Genomic DNA, 19,391 nt, shown 5'->3' with positions numbered 1-19,391 from the left:
GCCATTCGATTTTCAAGTTCGATGTTTTAACTTCTATATTCTGTCATGAAATGGGTGGAAACTATTCCCTCGTATCCTCCTCCAACTTCTGGGATCGAAACTGAACTATGAGCAGTGGAGTTTCGATTAATTTAGTTTCGTTCCTGGGAATAAAGTTTCGTCCCGGGTCGAAACTAAACTCCTTGGTGATTTTAGTTTCGTGCGGGAACGAAACTAAACCTAGGCATCTTATTTTCGTTTCGTTTCTGGTACAGTTCTCTATTTATCGGATAAAAAATTAAGCTGTGGTTCCCGAATCGCCTAATGTCTGCTCTATTGTTAATGGGACAAATTTAGTTATGGTTGGCTAGCAATTCAGTCTATCGATCGGCAGCGATTCTTCCGGGTATTCTTCCGCATTTATCCATTTCGCAGGACAATATTTCACCAACGTTTTAGTTGGCGAAATATTATCCAGCAAAATGGATAAACGCGGAAGGAAACCCGGAAGAACCGCTGCTTATCGCCATAATCTCCGCCGAATTCTACTTGGAAAATTAATATATCTTTCTAATTTCCGGATTGAGCGTCGAATTATCATTTTAACATTTTTTATCTCATTTAGGTTCTCAAGTCAAATATGTTTATTGACTACGGAATTAAAGGTCGAGGTTAACTAAAATCTTGTGAATATTTATGCATCTTATTTACTATTATTTGCATTCATCGCGATCACATCCCATTTCCTTTGGTTTAAAATCTTTAAAAATGTAATATATACCCTCACAAGCTACTTTTCACGCTCTGCAGTGAAAAAATCAGGACTGAAAAAAAGAGAAATCTTTGGACTCTTTAAAAAATTAAATTTTTGCTGCCTTCATTGTGACTCGTCTATTTTTAAAGAAAGAATTTTAAAGAACGAAGTTGTCATGCTGCCACCGTAGTACGAAAGCTTGAATACATATCTAATACATCTCATTCAAATATTTAAATGTGTTGCAGTTTGACTATATTTACTCCCCGTGAATTCAGGTTCAAGTCCCGGTGGTGGCAGAGAGTTTTCAGAGACAGCCCAGTATCTAGTTTAGTGGTTCGCAGAGGACAATTCAGGTGAAACTCTCCGTCCGTCGGATGGGACGTGGAGCCGTGGTCCCCTTGGCGCCTTTCGTTGAGAGCAGGCCAATGCTGACGCCGGGTTTCTCTCCACCCTTCCTTACCTACCCTTCCCTCATGGCGCACATGACCTTAGCTGTCGGTCGCCTTATCAAAATGCCACCAATGCCAGTTTGACTTTAAAATCGTCTTTTTTGAATTTGAATGGGTCATGTATGCATTGGCCTGAGGTTTTTTTTTGGGTTATACATCACTCTCTCGATGGCATTGCACTTTCGTCATTTTCTGTATTCGGATGGTCGCGCGAGTTCCATTTGCCGCATGTTGGGGTTCTGGAAAGATCTTTTGGCGTCAGCCAGGTATGAGTCACGTACTTGGTAAATAATGCTTCTATTCACGGATTTGGTGGAAAATCGTATACAGCATTTGTACTCTCCGACGAGTACTCGATATGTCTCTAACTCGTCTCTCCTGTACAATATATATATGTTCACTGTTCCTTAGGAGAAAGTATTACTGTACGAGATTAAAAGTTGCCTCACATTCACGCAATAACTACCATGCTGTAACTCAGTTAATAGAGATTGGGTGCCGATGAATAGAATTCATTAAGTTTAAAATTAAAGGAATTTATGTCGCTTGTTATTGGTTGTACTGAAAATTGAATGTAATTTAAAAGTTGACCTGACTCTTTTCATTGATATTTGATTTGAAATTAATTAATGAATGAAAAAATTGTTACTATTGAAATTTGAAATGAAAAGGCCCATTTATTTCACTATTGGATCCAACTAGCTAATTTTAGATCTATCTGATGATAAACCTCCTTAAGCTATTTATCCTTTCAGCGATAGGGAAATGGAAAGGTAATGGAACCACTCGCTACTTCTGTCCAAGAATTCCATCGCTCTGTAAATTTCCCGCTACTAAACCCATTATAACCCAGTGCTGCTTCTTAGCAGCATCCAAAATGTATACATTTCCTACTGCATTTAGGAAATATTTAGACTACGTATTATTTTGTGGTGTAAATTGCAATGACGAAATGTGAAGCTTTACCACGATCATTATGGTTGAGTGCAAAATTTTCAAGTTTTCAAAATGAAAAATCTTGAAATTTGATTTCTCTAAGAAGCATCTCTGGGTTAGAAAGGGTCAAAGAGGCACCTAGTCTCGCGAAGTTGTTGAAAACTGATTCAGTAGGGGGCTACTGCCGCGATATTTTCGTTGCGAGTGTTTAGCTGCATGTAAAAATAATTATTTTCAGGTCATAACATGAGATTTTAGCTCATCATCCGATTATACGATGTGCTCCTAAGTAAAAGACAGTTCTTCTCATGGAATTTTGATTTTGCAGTGAATTATGTGTAATTTATGTGAGAAGTTATCACTAACTTGACCTATTTACATATTTACAGGGTAGATGAGTGTCCCGGAGCATTAAAATATCTTGTATTTCAATAGTGATGAAGAAGTATTTTATCATGTCCAAAATAGAAGTTCAACGTTAATGACCTTTGGTTTAAAATTTCATTCGGAAAGGCCACGTTATTATCGTAGCAGTTTATAGCTCAATTTATTCGCTTTTCAAGAATACATATTCCATTGCTTTATCTCTATTGAAATAGAGTTTTAGAAGTTTAGCGATAGATGGAAACACTCTAACTTCACCAATTGTCCCAAATTTGGCGTATTTTACCTTTCATATATAGTGTGTTCAAATGTCTACGAGATGATTTATGACTACTTACAATTTTCATTAATCATGCAAAGTTAGAAAAAAATCAGGAAGGGTAAGGTTGAAATCTTGCGTTTTTTCGATGAGTTGACGTAAAGTGACCCTTTAATTATTGTTGTAACGCCAATCCCTTTTGTCCATAAATTGTGAGTTTGAGTTGGAATGAGCAACTGCAATTACCATTGTAGTATAACTATTCTCTTTATAAAATAGCAAATTTTGTCAGAGATTGAATTCAAACCACGATGAAATAGCGTTTCTTTGCCATATTGTCATTGTTGAAAAATAATGTACAAAACCAACGGTGATACTGGTTATCATACTGCGTAATGATTGCACATGAATGCAGCAGTCACAATTTTAGCCATCTCCACCTTAAGTGCCTTCTTTATTGACCTTGAACATGATGCAAACCTAGAAGCCTATATATATATATATATATATATTGACTGAGTTTAAAGTATATTTCCTCTCAAGATTAATATCATTATCTCAGATTTTTTTAAAAAGAAGATTGATGCAAATTATTGCCTCAATGGGTTTCCTATCTTCCTGTGGCGGCAAAAATCCAACCGTAAAACATGCGCATCGCCAACCATCCCAAAATGTATGAAGTATTCGGAATGATTCCGTAGAAAAAGCTTCCGAAGGCCGCTGGAATCCTCCACCCCCCCATTTCGGCTTCGGGGAAAATCCGAGCTCGTGAAAAATTCATCTTATTCATCTCCGTGACAATACTCATAAAGTATACGTCCCTCGCCTGGAAAATCGGCACCGAGCGAGGAAGAGAGAGGAGAAGGGCACATATATCCTACCATGAAGGCTTTGCGATACCGAATTCCGACGGTCATTTGTTAGGAACCAACAAAAAAAAATACGCACAGCGTCGCGGAACTTGATGACTCAGTGGAGAAACATTAAAGAGAGAAGCGAAAGGGTTAGAGAGGCGGGGAGATCGCAGTGGATGTAACAATGGTGGATCATCGGAAGCTGGGCCAATCGGATGAACCGATCGCCCGTTTTTCCTTCGAGGAGGGGAAGAGAGGGGTCAAAGTTTTGAGAGGAGTGAATGGAAAGATAAAAGATGGGAAAAGGAAGTGTAGTGAGTTTGGAAGGATAGCAGGAAGGGTGATCGACAAATGCTTAAGTGCGGTAGGAAAGGGATATTGGGAAGCAGGAGAGGAAGATTGTTTCGATCGCATTCTATTCCGCCCGAAACGTTGATTCGCAAAAACGTTTCATGCTCCAGAGAATGCACTTTCTCCCCATTAACATCACCTCGATCTACTGCGGATCAGGGTTGGGAAACTTTTTTCAAGTCCTCCGGTCGAATGTTTTGATTCGCATGGCCTTGTGGGATCAAAAACTCTTTGTTTCCTAGTGATGAACAGTATAATTTTATATTTCAAGGCAATTTCCATACAAATTCATGCTATATTTTGCTATTATAACTTCTATAAGGTGAGGCACTATCTAGGATATCATTAAAAATGTTTTTTTTTCGAATAAATTCCAATATGGAAAGGTTTCATACAGTTAAGCCAGAAATTTTCAGTTATATTTTCATTTTTATCAAAGCATTTTTTAAACCAGATTTTATTGTTGCTCCGCAAATGTCTGATTCTGAGAATTTAACGTTTTAGCAGGCTGGGTGAATAATTGTATATCATTTGGGTTTTCATAAAATGAGACCATGCCGAAAATTTGATGAAGGATTATTTAAAATTTTTCGCGGTGATGTGTTCATGGAAGACCAGTATTATCGTCTTATCATTAAACAATTTTCATTTAGCTAGATTGAATAGAAATGGCAATGGTATCTATTGAATTTTGATAATTCGTAAACGGTTTCGCTATGCATCATAGGTAATAATGAACCGTATTAATTGATGTAATAAGAAAGGTATTTCATACCTAACCGATAGCCGTTGCGTCATGACGTTGCGTAAAGCATTCTGTATTAGGCTGCATCGGAAAAATAAGACATCTACGTAGGCAATGAAATCCAATCACATTGTATCAAAATTGGTAGTTATCCAGTTATAACTAATTAGCAGTAGTAATCTGCCTTTCTTATGTTCCTTAAATTAGATAGTGGGTTCTCGCCATGAGTTGGATAGGTCATGTTGAAATGTATCTTAAATTTTCTTCGTGTTCATTACAATCAATTGCTTGAATTCATGTGGAGAGAATAATTAATTCTTGAAGTCGCCTTCATTGAATTTATGAGTTGTTGGAGCGTAACCATTTCTCGGAAAGCAGACGCTAAAACAGCCCAATTCCGATACGAATTTCTGACTCCTCGTATCAAATCCCGAACATACTCGTAAAAGCCAATGCGTTGGTGTCTGACGGAGCGATTAAAACAGGGTGAGGATGGGAAGAGGAGACGAGAGCTGCGCGAATGAATGAGAGTGGGGAACGAGAATAAAGTCGCATCCAATACTCTCCGATACAGCGTTTCGACGACCGAAAACACGACGAAACCTAATCACTTCGTGTTAAAGCACTTGCTCTGAGGGGATGCTCGGGAGAGGATGTTTCAGGGGTGTTCCACGCCGGGTGCAAGTTATGTCTCGTGCAATCATCGCTTCGGTGCCGTTCGTAACTTGCCTCCACCCTTCCCGGCTCCCTTATGATTGCAGCCATGCTCGAATTCACGTACGTTCCCTCGCTTTCTCTATACGTTTCTCTCACGCCGTCGGAACGCAACTGCTGTAATTGCGATCGAAAGTGGAAGGCCCTCGAAAAACTAATACGGCTGTAAGTGAGAGGAGACGGGTCATTACTCTCAGGGGGCCAAAAATTGGGACTAATACATTAATGCTTCCACTGCTATTTAAGTTAAAAGAAGATGGAAAAATTGCTCCCTCCTCAAACAATGCTGAAGAATCCTCCCGGTGTTTGATATACGAACTGAAGAAAACGCTCCATGATTTAGTTCTTGCTGTCAATATCTTTATTATGGGAAACATTCAACAATTAACTTCTAATTATCCTCTATGTATCTAAAGGTTCTTAAAGCTTATGTGAAATAAAAGAGCTAAATAAGAACACCGAACTGAATAAGATGTGCACTCTATTGTCGTTAAAACCCGAATGAATATTTATTTATTTTATTCAAAATACCAAGAATAGCAACAATGTAAAAACGACCAATACAAATAAACACTCAATAAAAGTATATATATAAAAGAAAGTCGAAAATCGTGTTAGTTAGAACACTTATAACTCGAGAACGGCTGCACCGATTTTAATGAGATTTGGTTCTTTGGATTCGTCTCAGGCGGGGTTAACATATAAGCTATTAAAAAAGGATAATTTCACAAAAAAAATTCATCTCTTTCCTATGGGCATGCTTTTAGGAGTTATAGTAACACAACAATTGATAAGTCGGTCAAAACTACAAATTAAATAATTTGTTTTGTTTTTATCACTTTAATAACTGAATTTAGTAACAATATAACATTTTAATTGCTAAATATATTCAAAATATTAATTAAATTTAAATTACATTCTTAAAATTTAATTCGAGCTGATTGTAAGCCCAGCCGTGACCCAGCTCGAGTTGACACTTCACTACCGTGTTTGTAAACAAATCTCCAAGCAATTGTTGACAAACGGTAATGTCCGTGTTCCTGTCGAGGAATCGAGTAGTTTTAACTCATTTCCTTGGAATGATTTCAAATTAGTTTCAGCGGAAGGTGACCTCATCAACAAAGAGTTCCAGAATATGATTCATCACCAAAAGAATCAAAGATGGTTGATTTAGCGAGCAAGAACGAAGATTTGGATGACTAAAACGAGGTAAATTCTAATAGTTCGTACTCTGCATGGATTCCAATCTTTTAAATGTGTAACAAACGAAGACGAAATCACCAACTATCTATCTGAATATTTTAAGTCCTTGGACGTACCTGGCTTACCAAGGCACGATTTACAGAAAAATGTAGTTTCTGTGTTCATGATCTTTCGAAGACTAAACCAACCATAACTATCCAACGGAACGTGTTTGATCATTAAAAAAATTGGTGATGAATGTGATTCACGCAACTTTACTCAAAGGAAAATTCAAAGGTTAGGAAGTCCTCATTCCGTAGATTCCATGATCTCAACTCATATGCCCTTTTGAGCTTAAACGTATTCAATTTACAATTCGTGTTGCATTCGTGATAACGATTAAAAAATCGCATGGCCATTCTTTCAGTTTTTGTGTTGTTTGTGCTCATGTGCTAATGAAAACCCATGATTTTCTCATGGTCAATTTAGCGTGCTATGTTCACGAGTCGATAAACCATCCTCTGTATTTCTTCCTTCCCTTCAAGTGCGTAGCTAGGATAGGGGGTTTTGGGCGCAGCTAATACCACGGGTCTGTAGGGTATAGAAAACTCGCTAAGGTAAGCGGGAAGTGTGGGGGTACTTCCCCCAGGCATTTTTTAAGATAAATGGTTCAAAATAGTGGGTTTTGGGGCTGTGTGAATAGTTAAATATGTTTTGTTTGTTAGTAATCCGTCCCCCAAATATTAATAACAAAATCTTTCATAAAAAATTCTCTAAGCTCTTGGGGGGGGGGTTTATCCCCCAAAACCTCCCCTCGCTGCGTCACTGCTTTGCTTCGCTATATTTATTTAGCTTCATCCGCTTCATCTTGCGCCTGATAACAAAACAAAAACTGTTGTTTCTCAGAAGGTGCTTGACGCAAGACATTAAACCCGAATGTGTAGGGCTCACCGTGGTGCGTTTACGCAGTGCATTTTTTCCAAACAGAGATACTAAAACTGGCGCGCCTTAAGTCATTTAATGCGAATGCTGCTTCATAGGGGCTTTTCTTGCACGATTTTGAGCATCAGTCAAGCGTCGGTCTGGGGTCGTGTCAACCTGCCCCCTGAATGGGCCAAGTGTATGCAACAGACTTGGACCTAAAAACATTTTTTTACAGCTAATAACGCAAATAGCCAACAACTGAATGCGTATAATTTTTATTTCATGAACTGCTTTATTAAACCACAATGCCCAAAATTTCTTAAGCTAAAACGTAAGAAAATTTGTTGAAAAAAATCCGCGTAAACGTGCTCCTATTCACCCTCTGTAGATTCAATAAAGAAAATGTCTTTCTGACAAGCAATTTTGGTACTCATTTACGTAGTTTTATTGAATTTGTATCCTTATTTTATTATAATAAATTAAACATGATTAAAAACGATACAGCCGCTCCTGATTTATAAATGGTATAAGTAAACTATAAGTTCATTGATTGTTAGGCGGTACGAAGTTCGCCGGGTCAGCTAGTAAAAGTATAAAATAATAAAACCAAAACGATGAAAAGATAAAACAAATCCATTTTAATGTATTTAGGACACTATGTATCTACTTATCTGATGCTCTTTCAGTAATGATCAAACGGCATCTGGTCATTTAGGCATGATTACATGAATAAATTGAACCCTCATCTTCTATATTAATGGGTATTAATACTACGCATTTTTTGTTTATTTCCATTGTTTCATTTTGTGAGTCTATTTAATAAAATGTGTTTTTGGCCTCAATGTATTTAATATCCTTAGATTAAGCGTAACTCTACATTTTGAAATGTTCCACGAGAGGATATTACCAAGCATTCAAATAAGCTACGATAATCGTTTTAGCTTTTAATTTCAGTCGTAAAAGTATAAAATTATCATTTGTGTGCCATCATTTAACTCGGTGATTAATCGCCATTTAGATTCCGAAAAATTCGTACAGTTATGCTGGTGCTTATCGTAATCCTGCTCGCTATTTCAGAAATCCACAACTAATCGGCTCTTAAATGATTGACTGAATAATCCATCAATAGCAACATTCAGCGCAATTTGTCTTTCAATTGGGGTGGGGGAAGGTAATTTTGTTGCAATGCAGGGGTGACAACTAGCCCTGATGAACAGTTTTGGATGAAAGATCCAATTGACCAATGATGGTATCGCATTGCATAGTTTTCAGTCACGAGTTCAAGGTTAGAGGAATAAAGAATGTTGCTTATTTTTTTTGGTATCGTTGCGCTTATTATGTAGAACAAAGATGTAACTTTGTTTTCGTGTTGCCAGCCTCCTCGTTTTTTTTTATCCTGTCTTTTGATTATGGCCGCTTTTTATGAATTATGCATTAAATGATGATCACCGTTACGGTTTATAAAATTGATTTCGTTAGGCAACATTTTTTATTTGTGGCTATCGTGTAGGAGCGGGGAAGAGTGAAGAAATTTATAAGAGACTAGAGCCGGTTAGCAATATATTGCAATTTTGATATTGGCGCGGGCAACATATTTTTAGGGAGGTTAATGTTAAGTTAACCAGAACTATTTACGTACTTTTGTTTCCGTCATTGTGTTTTTTTATAGCTACATATCCTGCATTGAGGCTCTGAGTGCGTTTGGAAGTTTGCTTGGTCATGACTGCTGCCAATGCACTTAAATGGGATAGGTTAATCTACATGTACATGTATCATGTTCGCGTGAATTAGATCTTCAAAGTGTATAAGGAGGGAGGAGGGTGGACTTTAAATTTCACGGCACTTAGAAAAATTCCGAGATATGACATTTGCGGACGCTCATAAGTTATTCTAGTGAGCGTACGGGCCTCTAAGTCCAAAGATTCCAAGATGGCGCTGGGCGCAATGACAAATGACAACACGCTATGCGCATGGAAATGAAAGAACAGAAATAATGAAATAAACTATTTATTAACCTTTAACATAAAATTGAACATCACCAAAAACTCCAATGGAAGCAAAATCTGGAGTTAAATTACTTTTACAAAATACAATTAAACGATCTTCAGGTTAAAATCTCATACACCTCTTAGAAGATAATACATTCGATGAAACAGTAGTACAATGCTCCTTTTTATAAGATTGAAAATTATTCATTTGAATTGTTTTATAACACAAAACAAAACAGACGCAGGAAAACTCTCCAAGCCACCAATATTCATAGTAACATTATGGGAATTCTTCTCGGAATAACAATTTACCAATTTGAAACCATTAATTAACTGTTAAATCGATAGGTTCGCTCGTTTTGAAATATCTCCCGTCCCCCTGCTGTATTCTTTCTTTTTTTCTTCCTATCTGTCACGGGAAAAACAGCATTCCTCATTAAAACACTGGTACAGTCAACCGGAGGATCTGAAAATTGCTCCCAAAGAATTATTCATAACAACCAATTTGATTCAATTAGCGTACAATTAGAGTTGAAAACTTAAAAAGAGCGTATGTTGGTCCACAGCAACTTAAAATTGTGTGTCTCGATATTGGTAGATATTTGAGAAAAGCTCGAATTTCTCCAGAAATTAACCAATTTTACTCATCGCTGGGCAAAAACAGGATAATCTAAAATCGTTTTCACGATTGATGCGCGGTTTATGCAATGATTAAAGGATTACTTGGTTGGGTTCGTAATTAACCAGTTCGCTGCCAACATGAAAACCGTCAAAACCTGTAATACTCGGGGGATATTGGTTTCTTAGAAAAGTCGGGAAAAGCTGCGGGAATTCGGGCAGGAAAATCGGATTCTGTTGCATACAGCTTCAGACGAAAACCGTTCTAGTTCGTTCTGTACATGCGACACAGCCAAAGAAAAGCAGCATTGGAGCAACCTTTAAAGGAAGCTTTATTTTCTTATCCTTTCATTTTAAAAATGGTTTCTTACTTGGCATTCTTTGCTTATTCACGCACTTTGAACCCATATTCGGAAAGAAAATTCAGTGGAACTGCTCGATAACTGGTCTTCATTTCTAGGTCACTTTAGTCTCTCACTGATGGTAGTTCAGTCAGTTCCATATTGAGGAAATTTGAGATTGGAATCTTTATGGGATAGTAGAGAGTTTTCGCCGAGGTATTACTTGTGATGATAATGTGATAATACATGCACTGGTTTTTTACTCGTGAGTTGATATGATACCCGAAGTTTTATAGACTATGTAGGCTATTCCCTAAACTTCAATTAATTGGGTAACTTGTATGTGTAAATTTTTTCATGTCAAGCCTCTGTAATTTTTCCAAATGTTCACGCTTCATTAAAATTGCTTAAAATCCCTTCATTTGATCATTAATTATTATTCCGTTCATTTTTATTCCGCCTGTATTTACTTTAAAGTGTAGGACTGGATAGCAGCAATGAAAACAGAGCAATTTGTCTTGAAAACCTGGAAATCTTAGATATTTATAGATAAATTTAATTTTTATTCTGTGGACACCCTTATAATTAGTCATGTAAACATAAGTTAAGTTGTTGTGAACAGGGCATTATTTATGTTTTTACGTATTGTCCACGCCTCATGGATTTTTCTGCATTATTTTTTCATTCTTCATTCATTTTCGAATGCAGAAAAATCCATGAGGCGTGGACAATACCTAAAAACATAAATAAATCCCTGTTCACAACAACTTATGGTTACATGACTAATTATAAGGGTGTCCACTGAATAAAAATTAAATTAATCTATAAATATCTAAGATTTCCAGGTTTTCAAGACAAATTGGTCTGTTTTCATTACTACTTTCCAGTCCTACACTTTAAAGTAAATACAGGCGGTATATCTTTGAATAGGAATCCACCTCGGAGTTACAGTGACCGGAATAGATTAACTGTGCTTAAGGCCAACTAAAAGAAAATTCGACCAATGGGAACACAGCTCGTGAGAGTGTTATCGGGACGGCGGAAGCGGCGCACGTGGGGCAAAGGGGTCATGTCCTGGAGGTCGCGGTCCTGGGTTATAGGGAGGGAGGGAGGAACTTTAAGCAGAGGCGCGAGCTAAGGATGGCGTAATGGTAATAATTGCGCGGCCCCAAATCTGCGGCGACATGCGGTCGCAAAAAAAAAACGGTGGGAAGGGAAAAGCGAGGGAGATATGTCCTTATATGTATATATATGTATATATATGTGCTGAAGGAATGGTCAGCTGGAATGGGAAATGAAAGGGTTCGGTGAAAATTAGAGCCAAGTTATGGGGTGTGGGAAAAAATGGGTGGGAAGAAGGTCAAAGTTGAGGAGGGTGGAATGGGGGAAGCGCCGAAACCAGAGACGAATCTCCCCGCTGCTCTGCTACCACAACTCCCCACCTGGAAAGCTTTACCTACCCGCTCATGCCCACTCTCCCTCGGTTCCTCGGCGGAAAAAAATGCGGGTCTGGCCAAACCGCACTCGGCCACCCGTGAACCCAAATTCGGACAAGTCATCCTCCCTCCACGAGGGCGCAGCACAGCATACTCACTACCCCCTTCTTTACCTCCCGCCCTCCCACTCACTGATTTAACCTCTCTCACGCCTGAAAGACTCCCAGTTCAGACCCTCGCGCGACTACTATCCTCCGCGACCCCTCCACTCCGGGCTCATCTTCAGCGTAGTCCCTTGTAATGTCTGTGTTGAGTTGACGGGGTGTCTTCTATGCGACACAACTCGTGCGTGGTGGGAACGGACGCAGGACTCTGTGTCCTTCTTGTGCAGATTTGTCTGCCGAGATTTTGTTGGGGAATCGGGTTAATGTGGTGGCTAGAGTGTTGCCTTCCCACCCCGTGGGTTCGGGTTTAAACCCCGGTGGCTAGAGTGTTGGCAGAGAATTTTCTGGGACTGCTCGATACCTGCTTGAATGTTGTGTGGAGGACATTTCAAGCGCAATACTCCGTCCGTCGGATGGTACGCTAAGTCGTGGTCCCCTTGGCGCCTTTCGTTAAAGCGTTAAGGTTCGCAGGCTAATGCCGACGCCGGGTTTCTCTCCACCCTTCCTTCCATACGCTTTCCTCATGGCGCCAATGGCCTCAGCTGTCAGTCACCTCCTCCGAATACCATACCATACTGGGATACTGACACGTTACTATGATGGAAACCTTCGCCAGATCGCTTCACCGTCACATGAATGTTGTGGACGCTTTTGTAAGATCGGTCTCAATTTTCACCATGGTGACAATAGTGTGGTTTACTTCGGTGGTCTACCGGATGGCTTTAACCTGTTCCTACGTAACTGCATTTCAAGTTGATTTTCAATACAAAATGTGTCACAAAAAAAAATGAATTAAAATATTTGAACATCACTTGTAAGATAATGCTTGAAAGATTGTTTTTTAGAATTTAATAGTAAAGTATTTAGTGATAATTTATTCTATCTTAATCATAGGAAATAAAACTGTCTATACAGTACACTCTGTAGATAGAGAATTTTAGGCATCAATTTTAACTACTATTTTATTCTTTCTAATATTGAAATGCGTGATTTACGTCATATTAAATACGATTACCCTTGTACATCAACGTTTCACCTATGGTATTGAAAAATTGTTTTAGTATATTGATAATATAGATTCAAACGTCAAGTTCAACTGATTCCGGTGTGATATAGTGGAAGTAAGGGCCGTATTTTAAGACGTTCCTAGAGGAACGACTCTTCCTGTGTGACGCGTTACTAGGGGGAAATCAACCTCCAAGCGTTTTTTAAACGTACCTCCTTCTTAGTAGAATCAACTCCATCTACAAGCTTACCGAATTTCTCCCTACTATTTTGAGCATGGATCAGACCACCCTTCTAAATTGTAGGAACTGTTTCAAGGCCTAATATGGCGGAATGCGTTGTTAACCTCCGGATTTTGTCATTTTTTTCCGGACACATTTTGCAGTATGCGATCAAAATTCCATAAAAATTACGCTTTTTTAACGTGATGATATTTATTTGTTTCATAATATATGCCTGTTATGAGGAAACGTATAAAAAGAACGAAAAAAGCCTTAAGTCTGTAAGTAAACAACCGTTGTTATGAAATGGATGCTGAATTTTCAAGGTATGTGTTGAAAGAGTCGTATATTTATGTTGGACGAATACACTTAAGGGATAGGTAGAATATCATTGAGTACTACTATTCAGAAAGGAATTTCTCCAGAGGTATCGCTTCACAATATGAACCGTAACAGACGTTATTTTACCCTCTGAATGGAGTGAACATTTAAGCAATCGTGTTCTGACGATTCCGTATATGTTAAAACTGCTAATTGCCTTTAGGTTTTATGCCTCCGGGTCATTCCAGGTATGTGGTATTTTTACGCAAGATTTATATTATCGCTTTGATTATGTAACACAGTATTAAATCTCGTTTGTGGCGATCTACCCGGAGTTGCTCAGGGGACGGTGTTGAGAATAATTAAGGTATGATTTCTCCTTAGTTTGGAAATTGTATGAATGAAAATTTTCCATTTGGAGGGGAAGTGTTATAAGGTATTGAGTTCAAAATATTTGGTAACCGTTACAGAGCACCAGTAATGACCTGGTGGCATTGATACCTCGTTACAAATGTAAACATAAGTTGCCAATTTCAGAGGAAAATACTGCTAGATGTAAGACATCTTTTTATGACAAAGGTTGATTTCCTAGAGTATACGTATTGGGTGGTATCGACTGCACCTATGTTCCGACTGTGAGTTCGGGGGGAGAGTTAGGCTAATTGTACGGAAACCGGAATAGATCATATGGTTTTCATTAAACGTAAAGGTATGTAAATGTTTATTTACCAAGTTTATCACAACGTATCTTATGTTGAAATTGGCAGCTTCATCTCAAGGCATATTATGGTTTGAAAATATCAAGCTGAGGCAAACCGTGGTTGCTGAGTAATTCTACTTCTTAATAAATGGGATTCTGCTTATCCCTTTAGTGTATTTTTCTAACTGATACATAAAGCTCTTCCGAAACACACCTCCATACTGTACTGTTCCATTGTAATGGGTCTTGTTTAGTCTTGAATAAAATTATATTATTCCAATGAAAATCCATATAGGTAGTTCCTTCATTTTCCTTTCCTGCCCAAGACTCCCACTTCCTTTGCATGTCCCTTACAATGTATAAATACAGTTAACAACATGAAGATAGGTAGAGTTATCTCTTGTCACGGGTACTTCATTCTCCTAATTTAATACCCTATCTCATTATGTTAGGCCCTTTCAAAGTACCCATTTCATATTTGTAGGGACATACATACAATGGTATGCATAAATAATCATTAATAATGCATGGGTGATAATAATAATTATGCCAAAAAATTGGATTTTAGCAATGTAATTTCAAGAAATAAATAAAATTAAACAGTTCTATTTTAAAATTATAAATATTTGAACTAACCTTAGCAGAATCACTTTTAATTAAAAAATGGAGTGGTAATCAGCCAGATAATGAAACATGACTGTCTGATGGAAGGGCTGATAGAAGGAAGGAATTACAGAGTAAGGTAATGGAAGGCCTACCCCTGTTATTCATATTCTGAATTGGCTATTAATATCTTACAACATGGAGCAAGTAATCAAGAATGTAAATAAGGAATTCTATGTCAGCAATGGAACACTAGTACATAGGAGAATCAAGTCCGCAGGCATACTCAATCAACCTTCATATTCAGTGACGATTGATATATGTGACTGATACTACTTAAAATATAAAATGGAATTTTTAAAAACTTTGATCCTTTAAAGGCAGTAATGCCTTGAGTAAGTAGTGAAATGACTAATTAGTGGAATTGTTCAAGCATACTACTTGATTAGTACTAAATTATTTTCACTCATGGGTGGTATGAATAAACGTCTTTTACAATTTTACATGAAAGCAACTATAAAATTGATAAAGCAGCAATGATTGACCTGGAGGCAGTAATAACTTACACGTTAACATAAATATTACTCACTTAATTTGCTAAACGAAAGTTTTTCCAACCATTAGTTCGTGTTACCTTCACCAACATGTTAAAATTATCCAAAAAATTGCTTCATTTTGAACCTCATACTGCACGTTTGATGTTGACCACTCACTGTATGAAAAGAATGCATACTACATTACATCTTGCCTTTACCTATGTCATCATTTTACCTGAAAAGATTGAAAGAAAGATATACATATATAGGGATTGGGAAATGCAGCTAAATAACATTATACAGGTTCAATTGAATTTACCTTTATTAAATGAAAATTAAACACATTTACAAAAACAAGAGAAATTTACTAAGGAAGAACAAAGTTGTTGGCTGGCACTGAAATTAAAATCACAAAACACATTTCCGATAGCAAAAAGACGATGCAAAATCTAATGCAAAAAAGGCAAAATTGCTAGTTGGATGTGCAGAATTAGATGAGGAAGAGATGGGATATGGCTTATGAAAGGCAGGAGTAATGAAGGCGGGGAAAAGCCATGCAGGTGCAGAAGTTCTCATTCCAGTTACAGAGAGGGCACCATCACCACAGGAAATGGTTCAGGTTAAGGCATAGAAGCAGGCAGCAGAGTTATGGCATCTTTCATGACATCGAGGTATCCAGCAGCCCAGGAGAGAGAAGCAGGAGCAGGAGCTGACCAATGTCAAGGAAGAGGAGGAATTCATAGAGGAGTATCTGAAAGCTTGCAAAGAAGTGGCATATAAGCATATGATACATATAAACTCCATGCAATAATACAGGCATAATTAGGTCTCTCAAAGCATGCATTATACCTTAATATCCATATGCAAACACAATGATCATTCACATGCTTTTAATATCTTCATTTGTAATAATTCATTTCAGAGAGCATTGCATGGATTCAATTTTATCACACTGGGTTTCAAAATTGAAAGCCTCCATAAACTGAGCCTAAGGCTAGTACCAGTATTTTAAGTTTGAATTCCCATCACTAATTTGCCTATTCTGCAGAGGCTCAAACTGAAACGTGCATCAAACTTCTAACTACATTTATTTTGTTTTCATTATCCCTAAAATTAGGTAATTGCAATGAATATATTTTCCCTGAATAACCTTTGGCAGATAATCATTTGCTAATGACTTTAAAAACATCAAGATAATGGAGAATTTTAAAATGAAAGCACAAGCAACACCAAGCAAAATATATCATAACAAATACCACACGCTTCAACTTCGCCTCCTCTGTTTGAAGCTGTATGTATGCCTTGGATACACTTCTTAAATTCCTCCTCCATATGGATGATGTTTCCAGCAGCCTTGGCATTGGCAAGTTCCTGCTCCTTAATAGCGCAAGCAATCTCCGCTTCCCTCTTCCGGATCCGCTGGATGGCATCCTACTTTTCATTGTAAGATGCCATGAGTCCCAGCCTAGCCTCCATCTCCTTCTCAATGGCCGCTTCCCTGATTAATTATGCCCTTTTTGTACTGCAAGAAGTCCCTGCAAATTGCATCCTCGGAGTGTATGCTTCCTCTCGATGGTGGTCATTTAACTCAGAGGAAAAATAAGAAAGTATAACGTTTATTAATGAAAATCATGTGACATAATTCCTGGAAATAGCATCAAGTAACTCAACTTAACTTCAACCATGATGATTATATTGGATATGCAATGACATTTTATAAAGGTCACAGAAAAATAACCACACAATACACAAAGGCTAGTATGATGCAGGTCAATTTCTCTTTAACGAAGTTGTATTCCTTTAAGCACAATCATGGTACTGTACACATTTTATATTTTTTGACTGACAGATGCAACATGATAATATTTTACTTGATAATAATCTCAGTGCAACACTAAGGAATTCCCTTTAATAATGATAGGAACATACCCGTTTTTTTAATCAACTTGCCTGATATCTCAGAAATGTTGAGAGGAAGCAAACAATCCAAGGTCCCATCCCTACCCACCGGGGAAACGCTAGGGACCGCCAACGCATCAGAGTCCCCAGCATTCGCCGGAGAGTAGGAGACGGACGGCGAGGCTATTTCCATCTCTGGTGGCAAATCTTCCTTACTGGTGGGTGTCATTGGTCCGCCACCACTCTTCATCATCTCCTGCCTTTCATTCGCCAGCTCTTCCCGTTTCCTCATCTTGATATTATCGCAACTCTTCCTCAATTGCTTGGCGGTACGCTGTGAGATAGAAAAATTATCCGTTACATTGAGATTTACGACAAAATATATCACTGGACTTGTAACCAAACCAAAAATAAATATCCATCACTACAGCCACAATTGATAATGCTACACGTACACTACGTATATTCACGAATTTATTTACTTTGCCACTAAATAACAATTACAGCAACTCCGCCACCATTGCGGAGTCGTTTTAATTGTTACCCCTACCCCGCCGCTACAAGCCGAAACCAAAAGCTTCACAATAATAATTCCATTAACATTCCATTAACTTGGAATTATTGTTGTGAAGCTTTTGATTTCGGCGCAGGAAAATAAGATTTACTTGTATCGCATGGCGCGAATCACGTCTAATCTTGTATTGGAAATGAAGGGAAATACGTTTCGTGGAAAATCTCTGGCCGCGACATAATCACGAAGGTTTTTTGCAATCTACCACCAAAGTGCACTTTATGAGGATTTCAGCAAAGAATTTAAAAAAAAGTTATAGCTTTTCACCGGTTTTTAAACCCCAAAACCAATGAACTAGCTACGAACCTAGAATGAGCTACGTCGATGTTACCAACAGACTTACACGAGTTATGTTAGATTTTTGTTGAAAATGAGCAAGTTGTCTCGCGAACTGCCGAGCATGGATAGTCGCAATCGCAGAATGGCTCTTCATGAAAATGTCTCCGAATTTATAGATAGTTTTAAAATTATGACTTTGATAAATAGTTAGCGATCAGTCAGCAACCATTTTTCATAATTAATTGTTCATTGAAACAAAAATCTTTTCAACTATCAGACAATGCATTTATCACCATCATACTTCCAAACAAACATACTTACCTTCCGAACAAATTCGTTCGAATTAAATTCGTCCTGCACATTCAACTAGGCTCTCGCCTTCTTCGCCTTCCATAATGCATCCGTCTTCTTGCTTTCCAACACCTCCAGACGCTAGTTATGACGCCAATCAACAACTTCGTCTCTTCCCTTGTAAGCCTGTCCATCTTGTTGTCCTCCAGTTTTATTAATAAAAGCGATCTTCTTTTTGTTGATGCGTTCTTGCCGCAATGAACTGTGGGCAGCAAACGTCACACAAAGCATGACGTAGATATGAGAATTTCAGCGATCAACTCAACACCCACTACTTCGAAGAGGAAGAGTTTGGTGTTGCTGTAGGAACGTTCTTGACTGCGAATAGTAGGTGGAGATACAACTCTCTCTCATCCCACTCCGGCGATAAGAGTATTGTTTAAAAATACGGCCCTAAGAGACATTGAAATGAGAGTAGTTGGACCTTTTTCTCAATAATACAACAAAAGCAACTATCTTTCATTTCTATATTAGACCGTTAATAGGGAACTTCCATATATTTCAGATATAATCAATAGCCCCAAAATTATATAAAAATATATGTTTGCATACCTCGGTGAAAGTTTTTTTATTATTTTATGACGTGGTTTACGATATTTAATGCATCAAAGTTTACGAGAATTTTCAAATGCAAGTGAGAAGCGAAAACGCCCGATGATTGGCTGGTAGAAAAGTGACGTCATAGTTCAGTACGAGGAGAGACGGCGGCACGGCCATAGTATAGGTTGCATACTTATACATGCGACGGCGTGGTTATGATTCATTTATTGAAGTGCAGACGTATCGCAGTTGTTCATTGTGACTTCAGGGCTATTATTTGATCT

At 38.0% G+C, this 19,391-nt stretch overlaps 1 long non-coding RNA gene across 2 annotated transcripts; it reads right to left on the bottom strand.

Moving 5' to 3' along the window:
• Positions 1–15,781: 15,781 nt before the first annotated feature.
• Positions 15,782–18,786, bottom strand: LOC124153928. Of its 2 annotated transcripts, XR_006863795.1 has the most exons (3): positions 18,538–18,786; positions 16,724–17,700; positions 15,782–16,225 (listed from the first exon to the last, which is right to left on the bottom strand). It is a non-coding gene; the product is annotated as an uncharacterized LOC124153928 (long non-coding RNA). The 2 variants fall into 2 exon arrangements; XR_006863794.1 differs by lacking the exon at positions 15,782–16,225 and having other exon boundaries at positions 16,617–17,700.
• Between the last annotated feature and the right edge of the window lie 605 nt (positions 18,787–19,391).

The sequence above is a fragment of the Ischnura elegans genome, chromosome 2 (genome assembly GCF_921293095.1).
Source record: "Ischnura elegans chromosome 2, ioIscEleg1.1, whole genome shotgun sequence".
NCBI classification, from domain to species: Eukaryota; Metazoa; Arthropoda; class Insecta; order Odonata; family Coenagrionidae; genus Ischnura; species Ischnura elegans.
This window is presented reverse-complemented; position numbering and strand designations above follow the sequence as displayed.